General features: G+C 41.5%; 1 long non-coding RNA gene across 1 annotated transcript in view; it reads right to left on the bottom strand.

The window, feature by feature from the left end:
* The window catches only part of LOC309540341, a 157,148-nt gene that overhangs the window by 25,420 nt on the left and 122,162 nt on the right, over positions 1–9,566 (bottom strand). Inside the window, exon 3 of the long non-coding RNA XR_014223193.1 lies at positions 1,668–1,764. This is a non-coding gene — a long non-coding RNA (uncharacterized lncRNA). The remainder of the gene's footprint in view (positions 1–1,667; positions 1,765–9,566) is intronic.

The following is a 9,566-nucleotide window of genomic DNA, read 5'->3' as shown; positions in this document are numbered from 1 at the left end:
AAGCTTCTAAAGCTATGTACACATTAGCAGCTTCAAAACACAGTGAGGTTGCTTCCCCTCAATGAATTTCAAGTTGCATCTGCATGTTGAGGTGCATACAGGAGACGGAGTGTGGATGTCATCACCTGATATGCATTACATGTTTGGTTTCCTCATGGCTACATAACCCCCCTCCTATACATGAAACTGCCATCTGTGCACATGCTGCCATCTGGATGTGTGCAACAGCTGTCTCAAATGTACACACCTCACCTCAACTGCAAATTGAACTTATGTTTTCAAATCAGAGGGAAACTGGTCTGAGGGGAAATGCGTCAAACAGGAGTATTTCTAACCACAAACTCGCCAACCTTACTTTCATATCTCTCAGTCCAGTACTTCTCAAGAAACTACAGGGTGGATATGGATTGTAGCTAATGTCATGTGTACACGGCTTCAGACAGCAGTAACGGAAACACGCTGGATCAAAGGTATATGGTAATGTGTACACAGCCAAAGCATTGGTGTTCTTTGGAAAAGGCAAGAATCCCAATGGAACAGCCACACAAAGAGTCTGGGAAGGAAACTGTCTTTTAGAAACAACAGAGCAGATTATTTCGCATACACTAAGGTCTCCTGCTCTTTTAGAATTATAGAATTGTAGAGTTGAAAGGGACCCAGAGGATCATTTAGTCCAACCCCCTGAAATGCAGGAATCTCAACTAAAGCATCCATGACAGATGGCCATCCAACCTCTGCTTAAAAATCTCCAGTGAAGGAGAGTCCACCACCTTCCAAGGGAGACCATTCCATTGTCAAACAGCTCTTACTGTCAGAAAGTTCTTTCTGATGTTGAGTTGTAACTTGAATCCACTGGTCCTACCCTCTGAAGCAGGAGAAAACATTCTTGTGCCATCTTCCATGTGACAGCCCTTTCAATATTTGAAGATGACTATCATATCTCCTCTCACTGCTGCTAGTGTGCTCCATTAAAGATCTAAAATACAGGTTGCCTTATTAACTTACTGGCTGAATTTCCTTTGGAATCCTCTAGCGTACTCGCCACAGCATGAAAATGATCCTACATTAAACTATTAGAGGTAAGCACAGCTGACTGCCAAGTGAAGAACAACGAATAACTGTTTTCTATCCATATGTTTATCTGAAATGTTCCAAAGACTAGTATCTCCTGTTAAAAAATAATGCAACTCGGACAACTTCACCCGAAAAAGAAAGAAAAGAAGTTCTTTTAAAAGGATTATTCTGTCAAAAAAGATTTGTAATATTTAACTTACATTTTCCCTGACACTGAAAGAGCGGAAGACTGAGTATCCCATTTCCTCTGTGTCTGAGCTGTTTTGTGTTTCAGAAGTCATGAATGCCAGTATCGTGTGTGTTTTTTCCAGAGCTGCTTTCTAACTGCAGAAACAGGATGTATTTAATCCCAGGAGCAGGTAGGCCAGGAATGTGTCCTGGTACAGATTCTAATCTCACCTAGAATCACATATCAGTATTTGGAAGGAATAAAAAATTGTTCTATACATTAATGTATGCTTGCAATTCACTATATATGTGTTTCTTCACATGAACACTGAGAATGTATAAACCCTCTGGCTGGCAATGGTGGATTACACTGGCTGTAGTGGGTATGGGAGTTTCAAAGGGCAATATAATATAAATTTATTTACCGTTTTGAATTCTGTTTTCTTCATCATTTCTCTGCTCTTCCATCTCCTCTATTTTTTCTCTCTGCTTGAGTAGTTCTTAGTATTCTCTCAGTTGCTCCTTTAATAAAAAGAAATCTGAGAAAACATTATTGCCATAGATATTGCTGAACCCCTGATGGAGAATATAAGAAGAAATTGTCCAAACATTACTTGCTGTCACAACAAAGCAACCGGCAGTACTCCTCCATCTAACCTCCCTAAAAACCTCAAATCAGTGTCCTTCCTCAGAGCAAGGCATTGTGGGGAGAGTTGGATTGCTGCTTTCCCACAACAGGAAAACCTGTTTAAAGTTAAACGGTTTGTTGTTCATTTTAAAAAATCTTCGTTGCTGTGCCAAAAGCCAGCAGCGGCAGCCCTACAAGGCTCTTCTAGGCTGGTTGCCCTGGTGCCTGATTCTGAGGAAGGACACTGGTATTGTTCCTCAAAGTGAGGAACTGAGGAAGGCAGGGGGACATCATTGGAGCTGTGGGGCGGGGGGAGGAAGAGCACTGAGTGGCAATCAGAGCGGTGGTTGGAGGAGGGTGTGCAGGAGCCTGGTGGTATTCACTAAACCACCTCTTAGGCTCTGGAATATTTCCAGTTGAAGTGAATGCACTAAATGTGTAGCAGCCCCAAAGAGGATCCTGGGCTTAAGGTAACCCTGGTGCACTACTGGAATAAAAAGGAAATTACTATATAGGTGAAGACCAGAATCTAGGGTAGCTATGTAAAATAAAAGGTAAAGGACCCCTGACAGTTAAGTCCAGTCGCTAACGACTCTGGGGTTGCGGCACTCATCTCGCTTTACTGGCCAAGGGAGCAAATGTTTGTTCGCAGACAGGTTTTTCCGGGTCATGTGGCCAGCGTGACTAAACCACTTCTGGCGAAACCAGAGCAGTGCACGGAAACACCATTTACCTTCCCTATTTATCTACTTGCACTTTGACGTGCTTTTGAACTGCTAGGTTGGCAGGAGCTGGGACTGAGCAACAGGAGCTCACCCCGTCACGGGGATTCGAAGCACCGACCTTCTGATCGGCAAGCCCTAGGCTCAGTGGTTTAGACCACAGCGCCACCCGCGTCCCTTAGGGTAGCTATGTACTCATCACCAAAAAAGAGAATAAAAGAGGGCATGGATATACATTGTACCTGTATATACTAATTTATATGTATAGATATATATTTATATTTATACATATATATTTATATGTATAGATATAAATGTAAAAATAACTGCTATAAATTAAATAGAAATGCAATATATTTCCACATAGTGGGGTAGACTGTGATCAGGTGTGTCTACTCATTCGTTGTTTAGGCACTAATGGTTGAGGGCCAACTTCAGCACTCTTGCCCTTCCTTCTTATAATTCTTTATCAGGAAGGCCTTCAAATAGAGGGCTGCCTTCTGCAATGCAGAACACATGGCCACCCTTCCAGACTCTTGAACAGAATCATGACAGGTATGGAATAACTTTCCCTCAAAGACTAGGCAGGCACATGCTGCCTGCTTCCAGAATCCAGCATGCAGTCATTTGCAGGCTCTTAGTGCCAGTTTTCAATTTATTTACTCCTTTTTAAAAGTATGAAGCGTCCCCAAATGATTGTGTGAGACATATGCAAAACAACTAAAACTGCTAAAACAATTGCATATAGAAAACAATTTAAAACCAACAGAAACGTTGAAAACAGTTAAAACAATTACAAATATGAACAAACATTTTTAGCATGCTAACTACTACAGTTCGTGTTTCACTGATATATTTTTTATGGATTATAATTATGAATCACATTGATTCAATGCTTTTTACAGGGGGGGGGGAACTGAGAGAGACTTACAGCAAGTTAAAAATGCAAAACTACCATCATCACATCCAGCATCACACACCAATATGTTTTATTGACATGTTCTGATGTTGTTATTTTACTGGTGGCAAACTGCCTTGGTCCCCCTGGTGTGAAAGATAGTATAGAATTGGTTTTATAAATAAATTAACTTTCAAGGGTCTTTGCAGACTCTGGAGCAATGAGAATGCTCTCCCAACAAACAGTCCACCTGCCACAGAAAGGCAATGGTATTCTGTAGCAACTGCATTGCATGGCAGACCTTTACAGTAGTCTGGCCTTGAGGGTCCAAACCAAAAGAATCCTACCTGGGTGTTCTTTGTTCCTGTGCTGCGTAACACCTAAGCAAGGAGCAGGGCTGTACCAAGCAGCCCAGCCCCTTATGTTGCACACTTGCTAATGTCTGCAGTGGGGAGCAGGAGGTATGTGCCTTCACACATATGAAGGCACACACCTGTGTATGTGAAGATTGGCCCAGAATCTTCATCACTGTGTGCTCAGCCAGAATGCTCCCATGTGATGTACTTGCAAATGTCAAGGGAAGTGTGTGCAATGCCAGGTGTAGGAGAACCAGTGAGGCCCCCACTCCTTGTTTCTGTGTTGTGCTGGCATCCCTAATGGATTTCAGTAATATCCACCATTCACAACTAGGTGTTTCACTTCTATTCCCATGACAAAAATTGTCTCATTTCCTAACAAAGAATTTAATAGTCAAGCAATTAAGTATTATCATACTGACTCAAGCCAAATTAAACAAAAAGGAATGCAACCATTATCTGCTATGTATGGGTTTAAATTTTATGAGCTATCTGATGTCATGTACAATAAAATTTTATGACTGCACTTTATTAGAATTTATTGTGTTATAATACAATTCATCCTTTATATTAACTGTAATAGTCATACACCTTTCCCCCTCTCATGTGATAGGTTTATTTTACTGTAACATAAAGGAGGAATCTGGTCTGATAATCCACATGGAGAAAAACTGATTATCTGGTTCTTTATCAGTCTAGCTTACGATCCAATGTTGGGACCAAAACTGTCTTGGGCAACCTTATGAATGACGGGTCATCCTAGGATATGGGTAGAGTGAATGCAAATCCTGGAACCTTCAAGCCATCAAACTAGGGATGTACTAGAATTGCACTGCTCGCCCCAAAAGCAGTTGAGACTTTGCAAGTGTTCAAGCTGAATGCTCTGTGTGAAGCTACCTTTTGAAAAGTATTTTGAAGTGCTGCATATGAAGGCAGAAGGGAAAGCTAGCAAGTAAGATGACAGCATTTGCAGCCCATTTAAAGGATTGACCCAGCAGAGGTCTAGGTTGTCCCAAAATGACTGCATAATTATTTTTAAACAGCGCATCACATATTGATTACGGTACCTTCCCCAATCTGAGTTTTCACCCCATCCCAAATCCCATGTGCTTTTTGGAATGGTCTGTATTCAGCTCTTGAGGCTGATGAACACATATGTGTTCATCGCTTACCAAATGGTAACTTTCATATATGTGAATGAGCTGTCAGATACCAGGCCCCAGAAACTGAATTTTTTATCTCTTCACACATAATGCTTCTTTTACCTTATTTTTATGTTGCAATGGCTAACCAACAATCTATGATTTAAACAATCTCTCTCTATATAAAAAACACAATGCAACTATGAAATAAAGTTGTCTCTGCTGCAGTTTATTTTAAGAACCTTTATGATGACACTGAACACAGCAATGTGCTTCGAGACTGACACCACATCCATAGAAGTCAATGGGGGTCCCACGATTGAGTTCAAGAAGTATTTGCTTTGTCCCTTAAAACAGTCTCAGTGGATTAAGAGCAAAACACAAAGTTTAAGGGCGGGGGAGAGTGTTTTAAACAGGATTGAGGATGTTAAAATTGTACTCTGCCTGTAATCTGCTAATCAGCTTGAAAAACTGATATATAGATAAGCATCTGCGTTCTTTTGAACTCCCCCCCCCCCTTTTCATTCTTCGAAAGGTGGACCACACTTTGTAAGAAGCTGGTTCTCATTCAGTGACCTCCCCAGTTTCTTTAAACTCCACTCTTATCCCTCAACACTGCCCCTTCTGTGTTGAGATTATGTGTTCCCATACTACAAAAGACGAGAACAAAGTTAGAGAAGAAAAAGGAAAGCTGGTCTACTGTCAGAACCGAGGCTTATCGCAGCAGCCTCCTATTTTTAACTCGATTGCAAACGATATCTGTGATCAAAGGGCCAGAACCCCTGAAGGAGCTTATGCAAACAGCATGGTGGCCGGAATTCTTCCTGATGATTTGTAAGCAGGAAAGGACTTTTGACATGAAAGACAGCTTAAACAGCACAAGAATAGCAATAAACCATCTGTAAAATGCTTAACGTTGCCCTTGAACTAATGCAAATTTGTTCCAAACAATTTTTTTCCCTTTTCCCTTTTTCTCCTCCTTGCAAACTCTGGATGCCCTGCTGGGGCATTTGAACAGTCACATGTTCACTACACAAAAGCCTGTATAAGCAGGGAAATACAGTGTACTAATGTGTTTAGGACCAGGGAATCAAGCAACTTCCACAATTTAAATCCACTGCCTTCCTTTTCCTCTTTGTTTGAGAAATCTTCATTAATGATAGCCTGGTTAGGCATGCTGACTAAATGTCCAGAGAGCAGCACCAAAGGTAATTTTGCTGGTTTCAAAGAGTTACGAAGAAAAAACACTATCAACTAGTTAGCAGAGTACATTCAATCATTTTTCTAAAGTAGCACAGCTCACTAGGAATGTGATTCTACTTATACTTATTCCCTTTTTATGTCCTTTATCAAAATATGTCAATAAAACAGGTAATGCAAGAAATGCGGATCAGTTGGTTATACCGTAATTGCTCTCCAGAGGAACTATAGTGCAAGAGTTTTAAATGATGTTCATAGATTTATTTATTTTAGTGATGTGTCCTCTTATCTGTGGCTATTCATAGATATTAAAATGTTCCAAAACATAGCAATTGGAAGGGAAATATCCATTTACACATTATTTCCGGTCCCTTGGAAATACAGATTAATCTTTTCAAATCAGCTTTATCAGATGTACAAAATGGATGACATCTACTTAATATTTACTTAGGTCTATGTGTGTGTTTTAATAGAACTTTATATAGCACCTGTTGAGATCTCAATTTCTTTAATATCACAAAACATTTTGAACTTTCTTTGTTACCATCTCCTGGTTGCTGGGAGAGTAAGGTAGCCGTAGCTGATAATCAATGTGGAGGTAAAGGGCTGTCCACGTCTCACTGCCTACTGAAAGCAAAATGCTAATTTAGGCAATATTTGGTCTGGAAAGGCAGGTTTGTCAAACAGACCAATATTTGGTCTGGAAAGGCAGGTTTATCAAACAGGTAGCAAACAGGAGTCTAATGCACTAAAAAGGGGTTGCTAAGCTTTCTTGGACCAAGGCCACTCTGCTGGTGAGCAAGGCCCAAACAAAAGTGGGCATTGCCACACCACACCCGTTCTCTCTCACACATCAGACATGCACCCACTCCAGTAGAGTTGGTGGAGAGCTGTGAGAAGAACAGGTGGGTCTTCAAAAAGCTCACCTCACAAACCAGCATCCCCTCTACACTAAGTAACTATAGTCCTACGGGAGGGGGAGCAACACTGGCCTGCAACTAGAGCCTTTTAATTCATGTATTTTCCATATCTGCTCCCTGACTCTGATCTCAATGAAATTTCAGGGAGCAGGTTGGAGGTGGTGTTGGGCATTAAAGGCTCTCCTCCAGGCGTTTTACCCCACACGCATTCACCCCAGCCCAGCTATGTCCATATGTGAGTCCCTCCAGCAGCAGCACTTATGCGTGTTTCAAAGGAAGCTAAAATCCTACCCATCTGCTGCTCAGAAGAAGAACTGGCAGAATGGATTCGGTGCCCTTTACTTTATTTATCCTCAGAGTTTATACGCTGCCTTTCAGGGCTAATCCTCTCAAGGCAACACAAAATCCATTATAAACATAGCTGCAGTCCATAAAATTACGTGCTTTGGAATTCAACATTGCTCAAAGGAGATTGTTCCGTTGGGCAAGCATAAATGCTTGCACTAATGGAACAATCTCTCCCCTCCTCCTCCTCCCGTGCACTGTTCTGGGGTTTCTTCCAACCTTCCAGAGTAGATTTGGGGGAGGCTCTGTTGCTCTAGAGTTCCTATGGCTTGTTTCAGCTAACAGACCAGGTTAGTTGAATCCTGGCCCAATGCATCTTAGTAGCAGAACATGTGCAAAAGATCCCTGGCATCTCCAGCTAGGCCTAGGAAAGACATGTCTGTTTAAAGCCCTAGAGAACCACTGTCAGTCAATGTAGACAAGGCTGAACTACATAGGTCAGAAGGTAAAGGTAAAGGACCCCTGGACAGTTAAGTCCAGTCAAAGGCGACTTTGGGGTTGCAGCGCTCATCTTGCTTTCAGGCCAAGGGAGCCGGCGTTTGTCTGCGGGCAGGTTTCCAGGTCATGTGGCAAGCATGACTAAACCGCTTCTGGCACACGGTACACTGTGATGAGTGCCAGAGTGCACAGAAGCACCGTTTATCTTCCCGGTAATTTATCTACCTATTTATCTACTTGCACTGGCATGCTTTCAAACTGCTAGGTTGGCAGGAGCTGGGACAGAGCAAAGGGAGCTCACCCCATCGTGGGGATTCAAACCGCTGAGCTTATGATTGGCAAGCAGTGGCGTAGCGTGGGTTGTCAGCACCCGGGGCAAGGCAAGTAATTTGCGCCCCCTAACCCGTGGATTTGCGCCCCCTAACCCATGGATTTGCGCCCCCTAACCCTAACCCCCAGATGTTCTATGATTCTATGATTCTATGTTGCGCCCGGTGCGGCCGGCCCCCCCTGCACCCCCCACGCTACGCCACTGTTGGCAAGCCCAAGAGGCTCAGTGGTTTAGACCACAGCACCACCCACACATGGGCCAATAGACTGACTCATTATAGGATAGCTTCCTATATTTCTAAAAATATTATAATCATAGGAAATTTTTGCTTTTTCCTAAATTGCAGTTTAGATATCATCTATCAATTAGTGCTGAATGACAATATCTTCAATTACGGCATCTGATGATGTCTATTAAAGGACTGTCCATATTTTGAGGGCTTTGGCATCTTTTAAATTGCTGGAAGTAATAATTTGCATCTTCACAGAAAGCTGAGCCCATAATTATTTTTTACAAATGTTTATTGGGATCTTGTAAAGCACAAGTTCAGGAGGTCAGAGAGCAATGGGATAGGGAATTAGAATGTGCTATACAACCTAAACAATGGAAATTTGCTTTAGAATTTATACATAAGAATTCCTTGGATTTAAACTTGAAATTGATTCAGCAGAATCTGATGTTTCAGGTATACTGGACTCCACAACATCCGTATAGGAAGGCTTTGCCTAGTTTAGATACTAGAGGTGTAATGCTGAAAATGCCTCACTGATGCATATGATGCATGTCCAGCAATTCTTTCTGGTATGACATTGCTGTTCTTATCAATTTTTTATTGTCAAAATCCTTGCTATTTGCAGGTGGACATGTCCTATTGAATTATATCTCTGTAGTATAAAATGCAGTAGGACATTACTTTGAACTGATTGTAGAGGAAAGGCCCAAGCATTGAGCATGGCCCAAATGGTTAGAGTTTGGATTTAGATCCAGTTTAATAACTGGGCTTATACCCACACCATACATTTAAAGCATATGGCATCCCCTATACAAAACAGTTTTATAATGATCAGAATCTACAAAGTCAGTTTGACTGGACGTTTGCAGAAGACTTAACTGGTTTATCACATTTTTGGCCTGATATCTTTGAATGCCAAGTGTATCAAGAAAACCTTCACTGGTTTCCACTACATGGAAGTATTCCTGAAGATTTCATTTCCAGTTTTGTAAAAACAAAATTGAGTCATACCAGATCACATTTGTTGCAGAGAAGGTAAAATATTTGATCCTATCTGGGCTAGCATCTAATAGCTAGACTACAGCAGACATGGTGTGATTTTTATTTAATTG

This window comes from Podarcis vaucheri, assembly GCF_965113315.1.
Source record: "Podarcis vaucheri genome assembly, chromosome: 9".
Lineage (NCBI taxonomy): Eukaryota > Metazoa > Chordata > Lepidosauria > Squamata > Lacertidae > Podarcis > Podarcis vaucheri.
The sequence above is the reverse complement of the archived record's forward strand: the minus strand, read 5'-3'. Positions and strand labels throughout refer to the sequence as shown.